At 43.7% G+C, this 22,199-nt stretch overlaps 1 pseudogene; it reads left to right on the top strand.

Annotated features, from left to right (window-relative positions):
- The first annotated feature begins 2,405 nt into the window (after positions 1-2,405).
- Positions 2,406-22,199, top strand: part of LOC139423103 (vacuole membrane protein 1-like) — a 97,445-nt pseudogene continuing 77,651 nt past the window's right edge.

Genomic DNA, 22,199 nt, shown 5'->3' with positions numbered 1-22,199 from the left:
AAAGAGCTGCAAAATCTGGACCCCTACAAATCAGCCGGGCTAGACAATCTGGACCCTTTCTTTCTAAAAATTATCTGCCGAAATTGTTGCCACCCCTATTACTAGCCTGTTCAACCTCTCTTTTGTGTCGTCTGAGATTCCCAAAGATTGGAAAGAAGCTGCGGTCATCCCCCTCTTCAAAGGGGGGGACACTCTTGACCCAAACTGCTACAGACCTATATCTATCCTACCATGCCTTTCTAAGGTCTTCGAAAGCCAAGTCAATAAACAGATTACAGACCATTTCGAATCTCACCATACCTTCTCTGCTATGCAATCTGGTTTCAGAGCTGGTCATGGGTGCACCTCAGCCACGCTCAAGGTCCTAAATGATATCTTAACCGCCATCGATAAGAAACATTACTGTGCAGCCGTATTCATTGATCTGGCCAAGGCTTTCGACTCTGTCAATCACCACATCCTCATCGGCAGACTCGACAGCCTTGGTTTCTCAAATTATTGCCTCGCCTGGTTCACCAACTACTTCTCTGATAGAGTTCTGTGTGTCAAATCGGAGGGTCTGCTGTCCGGACCTCTGGCAGTCTCTATGGGGGTGCCACAGGGTTCAATTCTTGGACCGACTCTCTTCTCTGTATACATCAATGAGGTCGCTCTTGCTGCTGGTGAGTCTCTGATCCACCACTACGCAGACGACACCATTCTGTATACTTCTGGCCCTTCTTTGGACACTGTGTTAACAACCCTCCAGGCAAGCTTCAATGCCATACAACTTTCCTTCCGTGGCCTCCAATTGCTCTTAAATACAAGTAAAACTAAATGCATGCTCTTCAACCGATCGCTACCTGCACCTACCCGCCTGTCCAACATCACTACTCTGGACGGCTCTGACTTAGAATACGTGGACAACTACAAATACTTAGGTGTCTGGTTAGACTGTAAACTCTCCTTCCAGACCCATATCAAACATCTCCAATCCAAAGTTAAATCTAGAATTGGCTTCCTATTTCGCAACAAAGCATCCTTCACTCATGCTGCCAAACATACCCTTGTAAAACTGACCATCCTACCAATCCTCGACTTTGGCGATGTCATTTACAAAATAGCCTCCAATACCCTACTCAACAAATTGGATGCAGTCTATCACAGTGCGATCCGTTTTGTCACCAAAGCCCCATATACTACCCACCATTGCGCCCTGTACACTCTCGTTGGCTGGCCCTCGCTTCATACTCGTCGCCAAACCCACTGGCTCCATGTCATCTACAAGACCCTGCTAGGTAAAGTCCCCCCTTATCTCAGCTCGCTGGTCACCATAGCATCTCCCACCTGTAGCACACGCTCCAGCAGGTATATCTCTCTAGTCACCCCCAAAACCAATTCTTTCTTTGGCCGCCTCTCCTTCCAGTTCTCTGCTGCCAATGACTGGAACGAACTACAAAAATCTCTGAAACTGGAAACACTTATCTCCTTCACTAGCTTTAAGCACCAACTGTCAGAGCAGCTCACAGATTACTGCACCTGTACATAGCCCACCTATAATTTAGCCCAAACAACTACCTCTTTCCCTACTGTATTTAATTAATTTATTTATTTTGCTCCTTTGCACCCCATTATTTTTATTTCTACTTTGCACATTCTTCCATTGCAAATCTACCATTCCAGTGTTTTACTTGCTATATTGTATTTACTTTGCCACCATGGCCTTTTTATGCCTTTACCTCCCTTATCTCACCTCATTTGCTCACATCGTATATAGACTTGTTTATACTGTATTATTGACTGTATGTTTGTTTTACTCCATGTGTACTCCTCTGTGTCGTTGTATCTGTCGAACTGCTTTGCTTTATCTTGGCCAGGTCGCAATTGTAAATGAGAACTTGTTCTCAACTTGCCTACCTGGTTAAATAAAGGTGAAATAAATCAAAATAAAATAGGCCGCCCTATACCATTCAGCTTTACGTTTTCATTGTCCATCACATTTGTTCCAAAGGCAGCCAGCTTGTATTTTCACAAAGAAAAAAAACATGACCCTACTCTGGCCTCATTCCTATCTACAATCTAAAGAGCCATCATGGGCCCAATGAAAGTCAATGATGTACATTGACTGGGCTGACAGACAGCAGACAATGTGGAAACTGGATCCAGGGGCCCTCCTGCATTGGAGCCGAGGGCACTAAATAGAGTGATTAAGAGGCTGTGTGACACTGAGACTTTCACCAGATTGTGAGATGAGCAGTCTGCGTGCCAGTACTCTGAGGTCTCTCTCACACACAAACACATATCCTCAGAGAAATGGGGGTGGACAGGACACTGGGTTTATAAGTGTCCCTGCTATGTCTCACTCTTACCTCCTCCCGCCTGGTTCTGGTCCGTAACATCCCATAGAAAGACTGTGTAGCAGAACAGATGTGTCTAGAGATGCAGAAGGATGGATCCTTTCACTGAAGTATCTGAGAAGGGAAGCATGGTCAGAAATGTTGGCTTGTTAGTGTGTTCTTGAGAAAAACATGTGGAGGATAGAATCTCTCATCACCATTGGTCCTTATCTCTGACACATGATCCTGTTGTCTAGATACTATAAATGTTACCTTGCATCTGCACTGTTCTACTCTGTTCTTCAGAGGCTGTCTGTTGTGTTCATTTCGGACATATAATCTATGACCTTAAAAAACAAAACACACAGATACACTCACTGACCAGGAGATCAGAGCTTTCACGGAGCCTGTGCTGTGTCCTGCAGATTAGTGGTAACCCGATAAAGCGCTGTGTGACCTAATGATACTATCACCTTCTGCACTCTGATCACTACTCAGTCACATCTAGACCTGCCAACAACACAGTTGGTCCCATATCCTGCAGCCCTCTGCTCGTGACTTAGCCACCACAGAGTCTGGACAGACAGAGGCCCCTAGGTTTGCTCTAACCACAGTCTATCCCCTATTGATTATTGTTGTTCCTCTCTCTAAGTGTCCCCCCCAATCCTCCCACTACTCAATGAGATGGCAGAGAATGGGGCTCACTGCGAGCTCCCTCAGTGGCACCTAGCAGCCAAGGAGTAGCACAACGGGCAGTCTGCAGGTAGGGACCGCTGAATGAATCACCATATGACCATGGCCATAAAGTGAATGATTGTTATTGTTGACGTAGCATACAGTGTAGGCCTAAGTATTTTTCTTCACACTGGCTGAAGAAAATAACCTGCACACTGCACTTTGACAGTATCACTTGAGTTTATTTAAGCTACAACCTAGCAGTTCACACTGACTGACATGTCTTTAGAGGCGGTTAAGGCAAACCCCACTGTGTGGGTATGTGTTGATAAAGACTCCTTGTCGCCGAGGGAGAAAAAGTAAAGGGACCGTGAGAAGCGCGTCTCTAGTGTTATGGAAGAAACCACTCGTCACGCTACACTACTTCCTGCTTGAGCTGCTCATCACCCTGTAGGACTGGACGTGGAGGTGAGACACTCACTCAGACCCTCACCCGTCACCTGCTATTTGTTTAATTTATTTGACCACTTTTCTCCCCAATTTCATGTTATCCAATTGGTAGTTAGTTTTGTCCCATCGCTGCAACTCCCATACGAACTCGGGAGAAGTGAAGGTCGAGAGTCGTGCGTCCTCCGTCCTTGCCATCATTTAGGACTGGTTTGTGTGGTCTTCTCAGTTTTGATATTGTTGAATATAAAGTGTTAGAATCAGTGTTACAAAGTAAGTGTTGATTCTAAAGTTTTGAATACAAAGTATTGAATAAGTGTTACAAAATGGGAAATACAAAGTATTGATTGTGTTGAAATAGAAAATATTATAGTGTGTGTAGAAACAGATGTTATGTTCATGAATCCCCCCAACACTGATCTATTGCATGTCAGACTGAGCAAGTAAACAGTCTAGCTAGTCTGGTGTTTGTAGGAAGACGAAGGTCTGAGCCCACACACAAACTCCCTACTGCTGAGGAAAGTGAGGTCTTGATATGGCAGCCCAGCCACAGAAAGATGTGGAGGCAGCAGGGTCTCCACTACAAGATAGAGGCTCTTTCTCAATTTGTCTTTCCTCTATTCCTCGCATACTCTGTCCTCGCCTCCTTGGGGAGAAGATTTGGGGAGAAGATTCAAGGCTCCCTTCGGACCTTCTCCTTCAAAATGTCTAGAGAAGGAGATGAGGAGAAAGGACATGCAGACAGACAGACCTTGACTCTTTCTGCTCCCCTCCTGGCTCGCTCCCCTGTACTGAATCCTGTCTGCCTGGCTGTACAGTCAGACAGTACAAGACAGGATCATTTATTAAAACAACTTCGTAAGCAGGGAGTAGTCAACCTTCATTGATGTAGCTATGAAAGACGCCAATTAGATGCTCTGCCAAAATAGTTTAAAAAAATCTCGCCCAGTCCAGTTTAAAAAGTGTTTATCAGAATTATATGATGAGTTTATATAGAGTTCAGTTGAATAATACTTTTACAAACTTTGTATCACTGCAGGCTCAATGTTATTGATGATATGGAACCGGTTTCTGATATGAATAACTTTGCCCCAGACATGATCCCTATGTTGATCTCCCTGTTTTTAGTCACCTAATACTCTATTGACGTAAGGGCCTTATTAAAGGAGGTCATTGTGCACACCTTGAGAGCCTCTTGAGTCTGAGGGCAACATGTTTATTTACTTAATGACAAGAGGATGTGGTGAACCTCAGGCATCACAAGGCGAGTATTGTGCTGCCAGAGTAAGTGGCTGCTCAGTTCAGGATAGCACAAGTTGTTTTTACAGCAAGTGGATCACATGGTGAGAGAGAGAAAGATGGCGCTGCAGTGGATAGTAGCCGTCTTACTGGCTATTTTGAATGTATTTTTTTTAGGCTGATCTGAACTTTTTTGTACATAATGTCTCCGCCATAATTTCCTATGACAGAAAACAACTTTTGGACATCAGAACAGCAATCACTAACCTCGATTTGGATGAACATTTCTACTTTAACAAGTCGGCAGCTCTGGATGTTCTGCACGCCATCATTCTTTGAATCAGATGGCTCATTCATCACAAAACCTACTGATATTGCCAACTACTTTAATTACTTTTTAATTGGCAAGATAAGCAAACTTAGGGATGACATGCTAGCAACAAACGCTGATACTACACTTCCAAGTATATCGGACCAAATTATGAAAGACATGAATTGTACTTTTGAATTCTGTAAAGTCGGTGTGGAAGAAGTGAAATAATTATTTTTGTATATCAACAATGTCATGCCACCGGGGTCTGACAATCTGGATGGAAAATTTACTGAGGATAATAATAGCAGACGATATTGCCACTTCTATTTGCCACATCTTCAATTTAAGCCTAATAGAAAGTGTGTGCCCTCAGGCCTTGAGGGAAGCTAAAGTCATTCCACTACCCAAGAATAGTAAAGCCCCCTTTATTGGCTCAAATAGCCGATCAATCAGCCTGTTACCAACCCTTAGTAAAACCTCTGGAAAAATTGTGTTTGACCAGATACAATGTTATTTTACAGTAAACAAATTGGCAACCGACTTTCAGCACGCATATAGGGATGGGCACTCAACAAGAACAGCACTTGCACAAATGATTGATGATTGGCTAAGAGAAAATTGATGATAAAATGATTGTTAGACTTCAGTGCAGCTTTTGACATTCTCGATCATGCTGCTGGAAAAATGTATGTGTTATGGCTTTACACCCCCTGCTATAATGCGGATAAAGAGTTACTTGTCTAACAGAACACAGAGGATGTTCTTTAATGGAAGCCTCTCAAACATAATCCAGGTAGAGTCAGGAATTCCCCAGGGAATTGCTTTTTTTCAATCTTTGCTAATGACATGCCAATGGCTTTGAGTAAGGCCGGTGTGTCTATGTATGCGGATGACTCAACACTATAGACGTCAGCTACTACAGTCACTGAAATGACTGCAACACTTAACAAAGAGCTGCAGTTAGTTTTGGGAATGGGTAGCAAGGAATAAATTAGTCCTAAATATTCCCAAAACTAAAAGCGTTGTATTTGGGACAAATCATTCACTAAACCCTCTCGTAATGAATAATGTGGAAATTGAGCAAGTTGAGGTGACTAAACTGCTTGGAGTAACCCTGATTGTGAATGGTCAAAACATATTGATACAACAGTAGCTAAAATGGGGAGAAGTCTGTCCATTATAAAGCACTGCTCTGCCTTAACGACACTATCAACAAGGCAGTTCCTACAGGCCCTGGTTTTGTCGCACCTAGAATCCTACTGCGCCAGATGTGTCAGGGTTTGCAAACTATCACAGATTACAAAGGGTAACCCAGCTGCGAGCCGCCCAGCGACCCAAGCCTACCAGGCAAGCTAAATGCCTACTAGGCTCACTTCGAGACAAGCAAACTGAACCATGCATGAGAGAACCAGCTGTTCTGGACTACTGTGTGATCTTGCTTTGCGTAGCCAATGTAAGTCCTTTAAACAGGTTAATGTTTGCAAGGCCGCGTGGCCAGACAGAATACCAGGACGTGTGTGCTAACCAGCTGGCAAGTGTCTTCACTGACATTTTCAACCTATCCCTGACCCGGTCTTTGATACCAACTTATTTCAAGTAGACCACCATAGTCCCTGTGCCCAAGAATGCCAAGGTAACCTGCCTAAATGACTACCTCCCCGTAGCACTGACATCTATATCCATGAAATGCTTTGAAAGGCTGGTCATGGCTCACATCAACACCATCATTCCAGACACCCTGGACCCCCTCCAATTTGCATACTGCTCCAACAGATCCACAGATGACGCATTCTCTATTGCACTCCACACTGCCCTCACCCACCTGGACAAAAGGAATACCTATGTAACAACATAGTCCCCACCTAGCTCCTTACCAAGCTCAGGACCCTGGGAACAGGCGGTGAGGGTAGGCAACAGCACATCCGCCACACTGACCATCAACACAGGGGCCTCTCAGGGGTGTGTGCTTAGTCCCCTCCTGTACTCCCTGTTTACCCACGACTGTGTGGACATGCATGACTCCAACACCCTCATCAAGTTTGCTGACAACACAACAGTGTTAGGACTGATCATCGACGACGATGAGGCAGCCTATAGGGAGGAGGTCAGAGACCTGGCAGTGTGGTGCCAGGACTGCAACCTCTCCCTCATCTTCAACAAGACAAAGGAGCTGATCGTGGGCTATAGGAAATGGAGGAGCAAGCACACCCTCATCCACATCGATGGGGCTGTAGTGGAGCGGGTCGAGAGCTTGAAGTTCCTCGGTATCCACATCACAAAGGAATTAACATGGTCCAGACACACCCACACAGTTGTGAAGAAGGCATGACAGCTCCTCTTCATTCACAGGAGGCTGAAAAGATTCTATCCGAAGTTCTACAGCTGCACCACTGAGAGCATCTTGACTAGCTGTATCACCGCTTGGTACTGCAACTGCAAGGTACCCGACCGCAAGGCGCTACAGAAGGTGGTGAGTACAGCCCAGTCATCACTGGGGCCAAGCTCCCTGCCATCCAGGACCTCTATACCAGGCTGTGTAAAAGGAAGCCCCAAAAGACTCCAGCCACCCAAGCCATAAATTGTTCTCTTTGCTTCCACAAGGCAAGCAGTACCGGAACATCAAGTCTGACACTAACAGGCACCTGAACAGCTTCTATCCTCAAGCCATCAGACTGCTAAATAGATAACAAAATGGCTACTATCTGCATTGACCCTTCTATTGTTATTTATGACTGTCTCTGCACACTCAAACTCAAAATTCTACAAACACACACACACATTCATACTGACTCTACACACATGCACACACTTGCATACAATCATCATGTACGCTGCTTTTACTCTGTTTATCATACCTTATCCCTCCCTATACATATTTCAAATAAAATAAAATAACATTTTATTTGTCACAAATGCGCCGAGTACAACAGGTGCCTTAAAGTGAAATGCTTACAAGTCCTTAACCAACAATGCAGTATTAAGAAAAATAGGTGTTAAGTAGAAAATACACTGCTCAAAAAAAGAAAGGGAACACTTAAACAACACAATGTAACTCCAAGTCATTCACACTTCTGTGAAATCAAACTGTCCACTTAGGAAGCAACACTGATTAACAACACATTTCACATGCTGTTGTGCAAATGGAATAGACAACAGGTGGAAATTATAGGCAATTAGCGAGACACCCCCAATAAAGGAGTGGTTCTACAGGTGGGGACCACAGACCACTTCTCAGTTCCTATGCTTCCTGGCTGATGTTTTGGTCACTTTTGAATGCTGGCGGTGCTTTCACTCTAGTGGTAGCATGAGACCCACACAAGTGGCTCCGGTAGTGCAGCTCATCCAGGATGGAACATCAATGCGAGCTGTGGCAAGAAGGTTTGCTGTGTCTGTCAGCGTAGTGTCCAGAGCATGGAGGCGCTACCAGGAGACAGGCCAGTACATCAGGAGACGTGGAGGAGACCGTAGGAGGGCAACAACCCAGCAGCAGGACCGCTACCTCCGCCTTTGTGCAAGGAGGAGCACTGCCAGAGCCCTGCAAAATGACCTCCAGCAGGCCACAAATGTGCATGTGTCTGCTCAAACGGTCAGAAACAGGGTTCCTCCTAATGCAAGACAATGCTAGACCTCATGTGGCTGGAGTGTCAGAAGTTCCTGCAAGAGGAAGGCATTGATGCTATGGACTGGCCCGCCCGTTCCCCAGACCTGAATCCAATTGAGCACATCTGGGACATCATGTCTCGCTCCATCCACCAACGCCACGTTGCACCACAGACTGTTCAGGAGTTGGCGGATGCTTTAGTCCAGGTCTGGGAGGAGATCCCTCAGGAGACCATCCGCCACCTCATCAGGAGCATGCCCTGGCGTTGTAGGGAGGTCATACAGGCACGTGGAGGCCACACACACTACTGAGCCTCATTTTGACTTGTTTTAAGGACATTACATCAAAGTTGGATCAGCCTGTAGTGTGGTTTTCCACACTCCAAATCCAGACCTCCATGGGTTGATACATTTGATTTCCATTGATAATTTTTGTGTGATTTTGTTGTCAGATCATTCAACTATGTAAAGAAAAAAGTATTTAATAAGAACATTTCATTCATTCAGATCTAGGATGTGTTATTTTAGTGTTCCCTTTATTTTTTTGAGCAGTGTACAAATAACAAATAATTAAAGAGCAGCAGTAAAATAACAGCAGTGAGGCTATATACAGGGGGTACCGGTACAATCTTAAATCTAACCCTACCACTCCAGTATCTCTACACATTGTAAATATGTTATTGGCACTGACCCTGGAACTGACCTTGTAAATAATTTACTTACATTCCCGTGTTCTTCTTATTTCTCATGTTTTTTTTTGTTGTACTTTAATTTTTTAATATATATTTTTTTATGGTACTACTGATAATGATTACTGCATTGTTTGGAAAGAGCAAGCAAGAAAGGCATTTCACTGTACTAGTGCACGTGACAATAAAACTTGAAGTTAAGGGTTAGGGTTGAGCCAGCATGTGGACATGAATCTAAGTTTAGGGTTAGGTTTAGGATTATAGTTGAGGCTAAGGTAAGGGTTGAGCCAGCATGTGGACATGGAGCTAGGTTTAGGGTTAGGATTAGAGTTGAGGCTAGGGTAATGGTTGAGCCAGCATGTGGACATGGTGCTAGGGTTAGGGTTAGGATTAGAGTTGAGGCTAGGGTAAGGGTTGAGCCAGCATGTGGACATGGAGCTAGGTTTAGGGTTAGGATTAGAGTTGAGGCTAGGGTAATGGTTGAGCCAGCATGTGGACATGGAGCTAGGTTTAGGGTAAGGATTAGAGTTGAGGCTAGGGTAATGGTTGAGCCAGCATGTGGACATGGTGCTAGGGTTAGGGTTAGGATTAGAGTTGAGGCTAGGGTAAGGGTTGAGCCAGCATGTGGACATGGTGCTAGGGTTAGGCTTACGGTTAGGGTTAGGGTTAGGGTTGAGCCAGAAGGTGGATATGAGGGCCTCCCGAGTGGCGCAGTGGACTCATGAGGCGGCACAAAATTGGCCCAGCGTCATCCGGGTTAGGGGAGGGTTGCACTCTGACATGGTCGCCAGTTGTACGGTGTTTCCTCCGACACATTGGTGTGGCTGGCTTCCGGGTTAAGCGAGCAGTGTGTCAAGAAGCAGTGCAGTTTGTCAGGGTTGTGTTTTTGAGGACACATGGCTCTCGACCTTTGCCTCTCCCTAGTCCGTATGGGAGTTGCAGTGAGGACAAGACTGTAACTGCCAATTGGATAGCATAAAATTGGGGAATATGAAGGTAAGGGTCAGCTTTATTCACCTAATAATCTCACATTTTATTGAACAAACATTTAAATCATGAACTGCATTTCAGTTAATTCCTGAACAGACAAATAATATAATGGCAATGCAACCCTATGGGCCCTGGTCAAAAGTAGTGCACCAAATAGGGAATAGGGTGCCATTTGTGACGCAGTGTGTGCCAGCCAGTGTTAATATCCTGTGACACTCTGAGCCTAATGAGTGTGGGTCAAGAGGAGAGAAGGGGAAGGGAGTCTATAAAGCCTTTAATATGGTTGTCAGGGATTAGGGCCTTAAATCCTCCAACACCCCTCAGCCCCAGACGCCCACTTAAACACACTGGGATAGGATCAGCCTGCGTGCCAGCTCAAGGACAGCCACCATCTCATCTGCCCGTTTTCTCATCCTCTTCTCCCTCCCATATCTTCTTCTTTACCTCCTTCCCCTCTTCCTCTTTTCCCTGCTCCTCCTCCTTCTATTCTTTCCCTCTTCCCTCTTCCCTCCCTCTCTTCTTTCCTCAGGTTATGGCGTCAAATACATTATTTCTTGTCTTTGCTGGTGCTGGTCACCCTCTTCTCCACCGCCTACTCTGTTGAAGGAAAACATCAGAAGGTGAAGTGTGTGTCTGTGTGTGTCACGTCTGTGATACATTAGGTGTTCATTTGGTACAGTGTGTGTGTGCATCAGGGGTTGCTAATTAACATTCCTAAGCCTTTATAAAGCTGTTGTCTCCCGAGACCTGAAAAGCTGAAAAAAGTGTTGAACGTACTACCTGCCCTATTTACCACCTGCCCTATTTACCACCTGCCCTATTTACCACTGGCCCTATTTACCGCCTGCCCTATTTACCGCCTGCCCTATTTACCACTGGCCCTATTTACCACTGGCCCTATTTACCACCTGCCCTATTTACCACCTGCCCTATTTACCACTGGCCCTATTTACCGCCTGCCCTATTTACCACCTGCCCTATTTATCGCATGCCCTATTTATCGCATGCCCTATTTACCACCGGCCCTATTTATCGCATGCCCTATTTATCGCATGCCCTATTTACCACCTGCCCTATTTATCGCATGCCCTATTTACCGCCTGCCCTATTTACCACCTGCCCTATTTATTGCCGGCCCTATTTACCACCTGCCCTATTTATCGCATGCCCTATTTATCGCATGCCCTATTTACCACCTGCCCTATTTACCGCATGCCCTATTTACCACCTGCCCTGTTTACCGCATGCCCTATTTACCGCATGCCCTATTTACCGCATGCCCTATTTACCACCTGCCCTATTTATCGCATGCCCTATTTACCACCTGCCCTATTTACCCCATGCCCTATTTACCACCTGCACTATTTACCACCTGCCCTATTTACCGCATGCCCTATTTACCACCTGCCCTATTTACCGCATGCCCTATTTACCACCTGTCCTATTTATCGCATGCCCTATTTACCACCTGCCCTATTTACCGCATGCCCTATTTACTGCATGCCCTATTTACCCCCTGCCCTATTTATCGCATGCCCTATTTACCACCTGCCCTATTTATCGCATGCCCTATTTACCACCGACCCTATTTACCACCTGCCCTATTTACCACCTGCCCTATTTACCACCGGCCCTATTTACTACCTGCCCTATTTACCACCGGCCCTATTTACCACCGGCCCTATTTACCACCGGCCCTATTTAACACCTGCCCTATTTACCACCGGCCCTATTTACCACCTGCCCTATTTACCGCATGCCCTATTTACCACATGCCCTATTTACCACATGCCCTATTTAATCAGTACATTAGCTGTACCACATGAACAGCTAAAGTACTGATTACACACACACAGATCTTACCAAATGAACAGCTAATATACCACAGTAAAAGTGTCTCCAGAGACCCAGACAGAATTGCTTTAAAGCTGTAGCACCAAATATATTATAGTCCATGTTAAACTCCTAAACTCTAGTCCTAATGTGTTACGTCATTAATTCTTGGTAACCCTGAAAACAATTGGACATGGCTGGCACTTCCCACCCAGACTTTTTAATAGGCCATGAGAGACGCTGCTGGTGCTTATCATGTACATTTTTTTTTCCTGTGTTCACTTGGGTTTTCTGGGAAATGAGTTCGGTGCCAAAAAAACTCCACAGTGTTCCCGTAATCTACAACATCACTGGCTCTTCCTGAAAACAACCCGTTTGCCCATGCTCGAGGTGGTGTTTGGTCTATATAGTGTACTATCAATGGAGTGAGGGATGGAGGGAGAGATGGGTGGGGGAAGAGAGAGAGTTGTGCAAGAGCTGACTTCCTTGTAGAAGAACAATTATTCTGCTCTTCTTTTTGTCTGTGTTGTTCTGAATCTGAACACTCCTACCCTATGGGCTTGTCCTCTAAAACTCTCAACAGCAGGCACTAACTGATATTCTCTCACTTTTGCTCTCTCTGCCTCTCTTTCTCTCTCTCACTTGCCCTCTCTCACCATCTCTGACCCTCTCTCCCTCCTTCACTCTCTCATTTGCCGTCTCTCACCTTCTCTGCCCCTCTCTCCCTCCCTCACTCTCTCATTTGCCGTCTCTCACCCTCTCTGCCCCTCTCTATCTCCCTCACTCTCTCATTTGCCGTCTCTCACCCTCTCTGCCCCTCTCCCTCCCTCACTCTCTCTCTCTCACCCTCTCCCCACTGCTCCCCCTCTCTTTCTGTGGCGCACTTTCACTTTCTGCCTTGTTTACCTTCTCTCACTCTTGGCCCTCCCTCCTTTCTCTAGAACAGAGTAGGGTGCACACAGTGCACACGCTCAACCTCCTACTGTCTCTCCTACTTCGTTTTTCTCTCACTCTGCCTGAGTCTCCCATGGCTGACTGTCTCTCTGTCTTCAGTGAAGCTGGCGCTGTCTCTCTGTCTGTGTGTCTGTCCCCTGTGTGCAGCACATGTTGAAGAGCTTCATGTGGTGTGCCTACTGGGCAGGCTTGGGTAACCTGTCCTCTGTGGGACTGGGGACTGGCATGCACACCTTCCTCCTGTACCTGGTAAGAACTCTCATTTACCATGCAACTACACATTTCCACAATGGTCAGAGATAGCCTCAGAACACTGTTATATACCATGCAAATGCATGTTCATATTCAAAAAGAGAGAGCCGTACGACAATTTCATACCATAGAAATGCCTGCTGAGGCTCAGATTGCAGCTAGCCTATAAACACTTTCATATACCATCCAAATCCTCGTTACTTCTCAGGTTGAAATATCCTGTTTGTATGATGTTACTTAGTCAGTCCCACTGCGTATGTCTGTCTCAGACTCGGTATTGATGTTTTGTGAGTTACTGCTAAGAGAGTTGTAATAGGAAGTTGGAACATCGCTAAAAGTTCAAGGAGATTCCCTGTGTCTCAGAGGGTAGTGTGTGTTTTTGTGTGCATTCGTGCTGGCGTGCATCACTGCATGCATTTGTGTGTTAGGTGTGTGCGTGTGTGTGTAGAACACTGTGTTGTTAAGTTTCCCTCAGTGAATAGGCACACACTGTGGCGGAAAGGCGGGTAGCAGTAGTGTTTTGACAGGCAGTCCAAGAAATAATGAGCGCACTCAATGACCCCGCTGACTGAGTGCATGCAAGGATAGCCAACCTCTTACCTCCTTTTTTCTCTTTTTCTTATCGCTCTCTTTTTTCTTTCTCTGTCCCTCCCTCCCATTTCTTTCTCTTTCCACCTCTGCTCTCCCTCTCTTTTCTCTCTCTCTCTCTCTCTCTCTCTCTTCTCTCTTTTCTCTTTCATTCCACCCTCTTCACTCCCTTCTCTCCCTGTTTTGAGCAGCAGTGCGGAGCGGAAAAATGGGGGCTGGCTGGCTCAAGATCTGGGCTCCCAAACATCTGGTAGTCTTTACAGTTGTTCTGAGAGCATTATTAACACTTAGCCACCCATCTGTCATTTGGGAGCAGCGCAGTCACAGTCCCATTGCATCGCCCAGTGGAGCTGAACTGGAAACTGTCCTCCATTCTGTGTCATGGAGAGCACACTCAAATGTCATTTGAGACATTTTTTATATTCAAATTTTTGTTGGGTGACCTGACTTACTTTCCAAGACGCCTGTCTGTTTCAAAAGAGGACGTCGCCATCTTATGGCCTTATTGATGGATCAGTAGATTTTCAGTGCTGTTTGAGGAATCCGTTCAAGTTTCCTGCTTTTGAATGTGGAGCTGATTGAGACAGCTGGATTTATGGGGGCTATTGCAGGGGCTGAATTGAGTCATTGTGAGTTTGTGCTCCCCTACCCACAGAGGCCTCAGTAGAACCATAGATTTATGGTTAGAACACTGCTCCTTCTCTAATCTATCTTGTCCATGTTCACTTCTACAGGAAATGCTCACTACTACAGGAAACCATATGAATGTTTGTAATGATTTTTGCAATGTTTGATGGTTGCAGCGACTTGTTTATAGAAATGTTTGTGGTCATACGCACATCCTTAAAAATGTAGGTGCTGGGCTAATAAAGAATACTTGTAAAGAACCGGAAAGCTCGCACACTGTTTATGCTTCCCCAATTCACCGCTTTCTTGTCAACGTGACTTGTTTCCTCTTTCTAGATACGGTCCTTCTTCTTCACAATGGTTGATGCAGCTTTCCTGCTTGGGTTGAGGGGGTTCACTGTGAACCCATGCCCCTTACCTTCTGTGAGCAGTAGATGGCGACATTTGTCAGTGAATGTGAGTCAGACGCTGCATGCAATGTATGTAGCTGTACTGGCCATGTTCGAGAGGAACAAAACTGTAATGTATCATGGGTAAATTGTGACTGATTGATCTACAAATAATAATGAGTAGGTATTTATGATGCAAGGTACATTGCAGATCACTCAGTCGACAGTCGCCTGCACTGTTGGCTGCGATGTTAAACAAGCTCACCCAGCAAACCAAAATCGGTTAGGTCATGCAAATGTACTCATAACACATAAACTGTCCCGTTGATGATAATTATAGAATGTTTGTATAAAACATTTGCCTAATGTTGCAAGAATGTTCCTCAAACAAATGTCATCTGTTCTTCAAAGGTTCCCAGAATGTTTCATTAGGGTGTGGGAACAGTCTGGTGAGAATATTGTGGGCACATCACAAAAGATATGTTTCCGAAACACAAAAACTGTCCAGTTGTGCAGATGATTCTACAATATTTATTTAGGGTGCAAAAAACACCTGATGTCACACCGATGTTCCCAGAATAACATTTAGTCTGTTCTTTAGAGGTGCCAATAATGTTTCATTAGGCTGTGGGAACATTGTGTGTGTATGACGAGAGAGGTTCCCAAAACACAAAATATGCTCAGTTGTGATGACATTCCTATAATGTAAGAATGTTGTCAGAACACCTGGTCTAACTTCTTTAAAGGTTCCAGGAATATTATATTAATTCATGGGAGTTGTCTGGGATGTTGCACGAATATTCCCACAGAACATTCCCACAATGTTCCACAATTTACAGATAAGTCATGACGTTCATAGCCTATTTATTTTAGGTTTGACATATTCAATATACATTTTATCTTGTCTTGGAGGTCCTCAGAAACATGTCAAGACCATTTAGAAAATTCTAGATTTAATTTTTACCTTATATTACCACAACATTCTCAGCATGCAAATGTGTAGCTCCTTAAAGCAGATTGGAATACATCCTCATTATATTTCTCTCCAGGTTTAATGGACGTCCAGGGGGTTTTTCCTAGCCACCGTGCTTCTACACCTGCATTGCTTGCTGTTTGGGGTTTTAGGCTGGTTTTCTGTACAGCACTTTGAGATATCAGCTGATGTACGAAGGGCTATATAAATAAATTTGATTTGATTTTTGATTCACATTTGAAGGTGATATAGAGACACATGGCATTTTAATTCATAGGACATTTGAACAGCATTTAATCATACAAACACAACTATATTTTTTTACACTTCAAAAGTTGACAATCTGCTTGGTTTGGTTCACAAGCCAGGTTTTTTTTATCCTCTGCACCACCAGGAAAGCTCTTGTTCTTTTCACGATATAGCCATGGCAGTATGAAATCAGGAATTCCATGCATCCTTTTTTGTCTTCTTAGACATATCTGACCCGGGGAAATAATGGTAACTGGGTTATTCACCCATCCTCTTTATATGCTGCGTACATCTGGGCTCATATTTACAAGGTATCCAAGACTACGAGTGCTGATCTTGGATCACTTTTGCTTTTCAGATCATGAAAAATGATTTAACCTTTATTTAACTAGGCAAGTCAGTTAAGAACAAATTCTTATTTACAATGACGGCCTACACCGGCCAAACCCGGACGACGCTAGGCCAATTGGGCGCCTTATGGGACTCCCTATCACGGCCAGTTGTGATACAGCCTGGAATCGAACCAGGGTGTCTGTTGTGATGCCTCAAGCACTGAGGCGTCACTACAGACCACTGTGCCACTCGGGAGCAGCGGTCCGGAGTGAAAAATAAGACGGGACAATATTAAGCTTTTCAAAGTAGGACTTCCATTGGGTGTGTTTTTTATAGTTGAACAGTTCTATTTAAATTCTGCATTTCTGACTGGATTTATAAATCTGGACGAAATAAAGACATTCTTTATTTTTGGTTGATTATGTCTGAGCCTCATTCCCCCCCACCTTAAACATATATATATATATTTTTTTTTTTACAGAAACAAGGTTAAGGAATTTGTGGGATTGAACCTGAAATCTTCAACTCTACAGTCAGATCATTAATCCTCTGCATTACCAGGCGATAACAATGCTATTGTGTTTTTTTGACCATATTCGACCCCCAAATCAGGACAAAATGTTCCCATCCTCTTCATATACTGTGTACTAGTAATACTGTGTACTAGTAACACTGTATTTTAAGTGTAAAAAATATGTTTGTGTTTGTATAATGAAATTAAAATGGCATGTGTGTCTATATCACCTTCTAGTGGGCCTATAATACAGTCCTCAAATGCAAATTGCCATTAAATCTGGAGAGAAACATAATGTGGATGTGTTCCAATTTGCATTCTTATGCTTTGAAGAGCTACACATTTGCATGCTGAGAATGTTGTGGTAATATTAGGTCAAACTTAAATATAACATTTTCAAAATGTTCTTGAATTGTTCTAAGGATTTCCAAGACAAGGTAAAATGAACATCAATGGAATATTATGTTAAACCTAAAACAGATATGCTATGAACGTCATAACTGACTTATTTGGAAATTGTGGAACATTACGCAACATTGTGGGAATGTTCTGTGCAACCTTTACAAATATCACAAGAATATTATTTCAACATGTCCTGTGCAACTTCGACATTTTTAATAACGTCATCACAACTGAGCATATTTTGTGTTTTGGGAACCTATAGGGCATTCGGAACGTATTCAGACCCCTTGACTATTTCCACATTTTTGTTACGTAACAGCCTTATTCTAAAATGGATTAAATAAATAAAACATTGATCTACACACAATACCCCATAATGACAAAACAAATACCTTATTTAAATAAGTATTCAGACCCTTTGGTTTGAGACTTGAAATTGAGCTCAGGTGCATCCTCTTTACATTGATCATCCTTGAGATGTTTCTACAAGTTGATTGGAGTCCACCTGTGGTAAATTGATTGGACATGATTTGGAAAGGCTCACACCTGTCTATATAAGGTCCCACAGTTGACATTACCAAGCAGAAACCAAGCCATGAGGTCGAAGGAATTGTGTGTAGTGCTCCGAGACAGGATTTGTGTCGAGGCACAGATCTGGGGAAGAGTACCAAAAAAGAATGGGAGAAACTCCCCAAATACAGGTGTGCCAAGCTTGAAGCGTCATACTCAAGAAGACTTGATACTGTAGTCACTCCAAACGATGCTTCAACAAATTACTGAGTAAAGGGTCTGGATACTTATGTAAATGTGATATTTCAGTTTTAGTATTTACAAATGTTTCTTTTGCAAAAATGTCTAAAAAACTGTTTTTGCTTTGTCATTATGGGGTTTTGTGTGTAGATTGATGAGGGGAAAAAACTATTTAGTCCATTTTAGAATCTGAATACTTTCCGAATGCACTGTATCTCTTGTAATGTATTCACACTGTTCCCACAACCTAATAAAATGTTCTGGGAACCTTTAAAGAATTCTGAAAGGCTGTGACGTCAACATTCTTGCAACATCAAAGCAATGTTTTTTGCACCCTGATATAAAGATTATCTGAATGTCAGTACAACTGGACAGTTTTTTTAGTGTTTTGGGAACACAAAAACTCAAAAACACTATCTCTTGTCCACAATCCACACAACCTAAAACATTCTGGGAACCTTTTAAAGAACAGATTAAATGTGTTCTTGGAATGTTTTTGCAACATCAGGTGAATGTTTTTTTGCACTTTAAAAGAAACATTGTAGAATCATCCGAATAACTGAACCATTTTTGTGTTTTGGGACATATATTTTGTGATGTCCCCACAATGTTTCCACCAGACTGTTTCCACAACCTAATGAAACATTCTGGGAACTTTTTAAAGAACATCAGGCAAATGTTTTAAACGAACATTGTAAAATCATCAGCATAGCTGGACAGTTTTTGTGTTATGAGAACATTTGCTGCAACCTATCAAATTTTTTAGGAACTTTCACAGAACCAATTTTGGTTTGCTGGGAAAACATTATTGGTACATTGTCTTTTTGGGAATGTTCTGTGGTGGTTGTTACAGATGTGTCCACAACATGTTATTGAATGTTAGCAGAAAATTCTAAACACTAAGTAGAATTTAATGGGAATCCTAGCTAATATCCTGGAAAGGTTCCCAGTTTGCTGGGCATTCTCTCCTTTAGGAGGTAATGCTGCGTTCACATGCCATTGGAAACTTGGGCCTAAAATTAATGGAAGTTATTTGCGTAAAGCTTCATATTGGTTGATTATGATACTTTCAAGTGGGATACTCAGAGCTCATGTTTCTACGAGTTTATAAGTATGACAATTCGGAGTTTCCTAGTTCCGACTAGCACGTGAATGCAGCATAAGACCATTGGAGTTATAGCATTCCTATAGGAAGTCACTGAGAGGTCATCAACCAGAGCTTCCTGTGGACATAAAGGGCTCTGCTTATGAGGCGTCCTGTGACTGAGTGTCATCATGTGACACATTCATTCATTACTCTGGTGTCAGCAAGCATGTGACTATTTCACTACATGAGTATTGTCATGTGACTTTCACTTCCTTTGTCTGACATAGTGGAGTGAGATATATATGTGTGTGTGTGTTATAGAAGGTTGTCTTTTTTAGTGACTTTAGTCATCACTGTCTGAAATGTACAGAATGTTGCATTCTCCTGAACACTGCTGATTCCATATATTCCTGGTAGTATGTAATACCATCAGCACCCAGCATAGGGAGGTAGAGTCAATCCTGACTGACTCACTCGGACAGTGAAGTGGAGACTCCTGCTCACTGACATTGGCTGCACTTGTCTCCTTTTGTGTTTGTGTCACAGTGAGACTGGGAGAGAATGAGTATACACTACCATTCAAAATATTGGGGTCGCTTAGAAATGTCTTTGTTTTCCATGAATACATACATGAAATGAGTCGCAAAATGAATAGGAAATATAGTCAAGACGCTGACAAGGTTATAAATAATGTTTGTCAATTGAATTAACAATTGTGTCCTTCAAACTGTTTTCGTCAAAGAATCCTCCATTTGCAGCAATTACAGCCTTGCAGACCTTTTGGCATTCTAGTTGTCAATTTGTTGAGGTAATCTGAAGAGATTTTACCCCATGCTTCCTGAAGCACCTCCCACAAGTTGGATTGGCTTGATGGGCACTTATGTACCATACGGTCAAGCTGCTCCCACAACAGCTCAATAGGGATGAGATCCGGTGACTGTGCTGGCCACTCCATTATAGACAGAATACCAGCTGACTGCTTCCCTAAATAGTTTGTGCATAGTTTGGAGCTGTGCTTTGGATCATTGTCCTGTTGTAGGAGGAAACTGGCTCCAATTAAGCGCCGTCCACAGGGTATGGCATGGCGTTGCAAAATGGAGTGATCGCCTTCCTTCTTCAAGATCCCTTATACCCTGTACAAATCTCCCACTTTACCACCACCAAAGCACCCCCAGACCATCACATTGCCTCCACCATGCACTGACAGATGGCGTCAAGCATCTTTTCATTTTTTTCTGGATCTCACAAATGTTCTTCTTTGTGATCCGAACACCTCAAACTTAGATTTGTCTGTCCATAACAGTTTTTTCAAATCTTCCTCTGTCCCGTGTCTGTGTTCTTTTGCCCATCTTAATATTTTATTTTTATTGGCCCCTCTGACATATGGCTTTTTCTTTGCAGCGCTGCCTAGAAGGCCAGCATCCCAGAGTCACCTCTTCACTGTTGACTTTGAGACTGGTGTTTTGCGGGTACTATTTAATGAAGCTGCCAATTGAGGACTTGTGAGGCGTCTGTTTCTCAAACTAGAAACACTAATGTACTTGTCCTCTTGCTTAGTTGTGCATCGGGGCCTCCCACTCCTCTTTCTATTCTGGTTAGAGACAGTTTGCACTGTTCTGTGAAGGGAGAAGTATGCAGCGTTGTACGAGATCCTCAGTTTCTTGGCAATTTCTCACAATGGAATAGTCTTCATTTCTCAGAACAAGAATAGACTGATGCATTTCAGAAGAAAGTTCTTTGTGTCTGGCCATTTTGAGCCTGTAATCGAACCCACAAATGCTGATGCTCCAGATAAAGGCGGCCAGTTTAATTGCTTTTTTAATCAGGACAACAGTTTTCAGCTGTGCTAACATAATTGCAAAAGGGTTTTCTAGTGATCAATTAGCCTTTTAAAATGATAAACTTGGATTAGCTAACACAACGTGCCATTGGAACACGGGAGTGATGGTTGCTGATAATGGGCCTCTGAACGCCTATGTAGATATTACATTTAAAAAATCTGTCGTTTCCAGCTACAATAGTAATTTACAACATTGTCTACACTGTATTTCTGATCAATTTGATGTTATTTTAATGGACAAAAAAGGCGCATTTCTTTCAAACTTTTGAACGGTAGTGTACATGGACACGACTGGCTGTTGGAGAAACACACACATGCACACACACACACACACACACACCTCTTCTGCCTTCGGTTGGAGTGGACTCATGATTCACCAAGCTGCTTAGAGGGAGAGGGTAACTGCTCTTGAAAACAATAGAGTTGTCAATGCATCTCAAAACCAGAGGGTAGATCTGATTTCAAGGTTAGGCAGAGAGGCTGTGATGACTATAGTTCTCCTAGTGTGTGTATGTGTTTAGTTTCAGCTCAGACACATGACTCAGCACTCCTGATTCTGGCCCATCTGCTCCGGCAACACAGGCCTTTATTTCCAGCCTGTCTCCTCTTTACCAACACTCTCTACCCCTCCACCCACACAGCGGGCACAGCTCTCACAGCAGGGGCCTGGGGTGGGGTGGGGAGTCTCTGTCTCTCCCTGTGCCAGGCCACGTGAGAAGGGGAGGCAGGGATGAAGGAAGGGGGAGGGTGAGAGTCGCTGTGACTTGCTGAGGCGTGGTTCCCCAATAGCTGGATCTCGGACACAACAGTCTCCACTCCCAGGGGCTTTAGGTTCCAGAATACACACATCCTACAGACAGATCTACGTCTTTGTACTATACCTGAGGCCATCAGCAACTACGATGATGATGATGATGATGATGATGAAGACTGAGGGATTGCCCTCTCGTCACAGCATCCAGAGCAGTTTTTGTGTGTGTTTGTGATGTCCTCCTAAATCATGGAAGATTCTATAGTGTGTTTTCTAGTGTCAACCACGGACGATGTGTCAGTATACCATTTAAATCTAGTTTTAATGGGCCTGGAATGGATGACTGAGACTTGGGGAAATCTAGGCGAAGCTGTAAATAGTTTTGATGA

This window comes from Oncorhynchus clarkii, chromosome 12 (genome assembly GCF_045791955.1).
Source record: "Oncorhynchus clarkii lewisi isolate Uvic-CL-2024 chromosome 12, UVic_Ocla_1.0, whole genome shotgun sequence".
Taxonomy (NCBI): Eukaryota; Metazoa; Chordata; class Actinopteri; order Salmoniformes; family Salmonidae; genus Oncorhynchus; species Oncorhynchus clarkii.
This window is presented reverse-complemented; position numbering and strand designations above follow the sequence as displayed.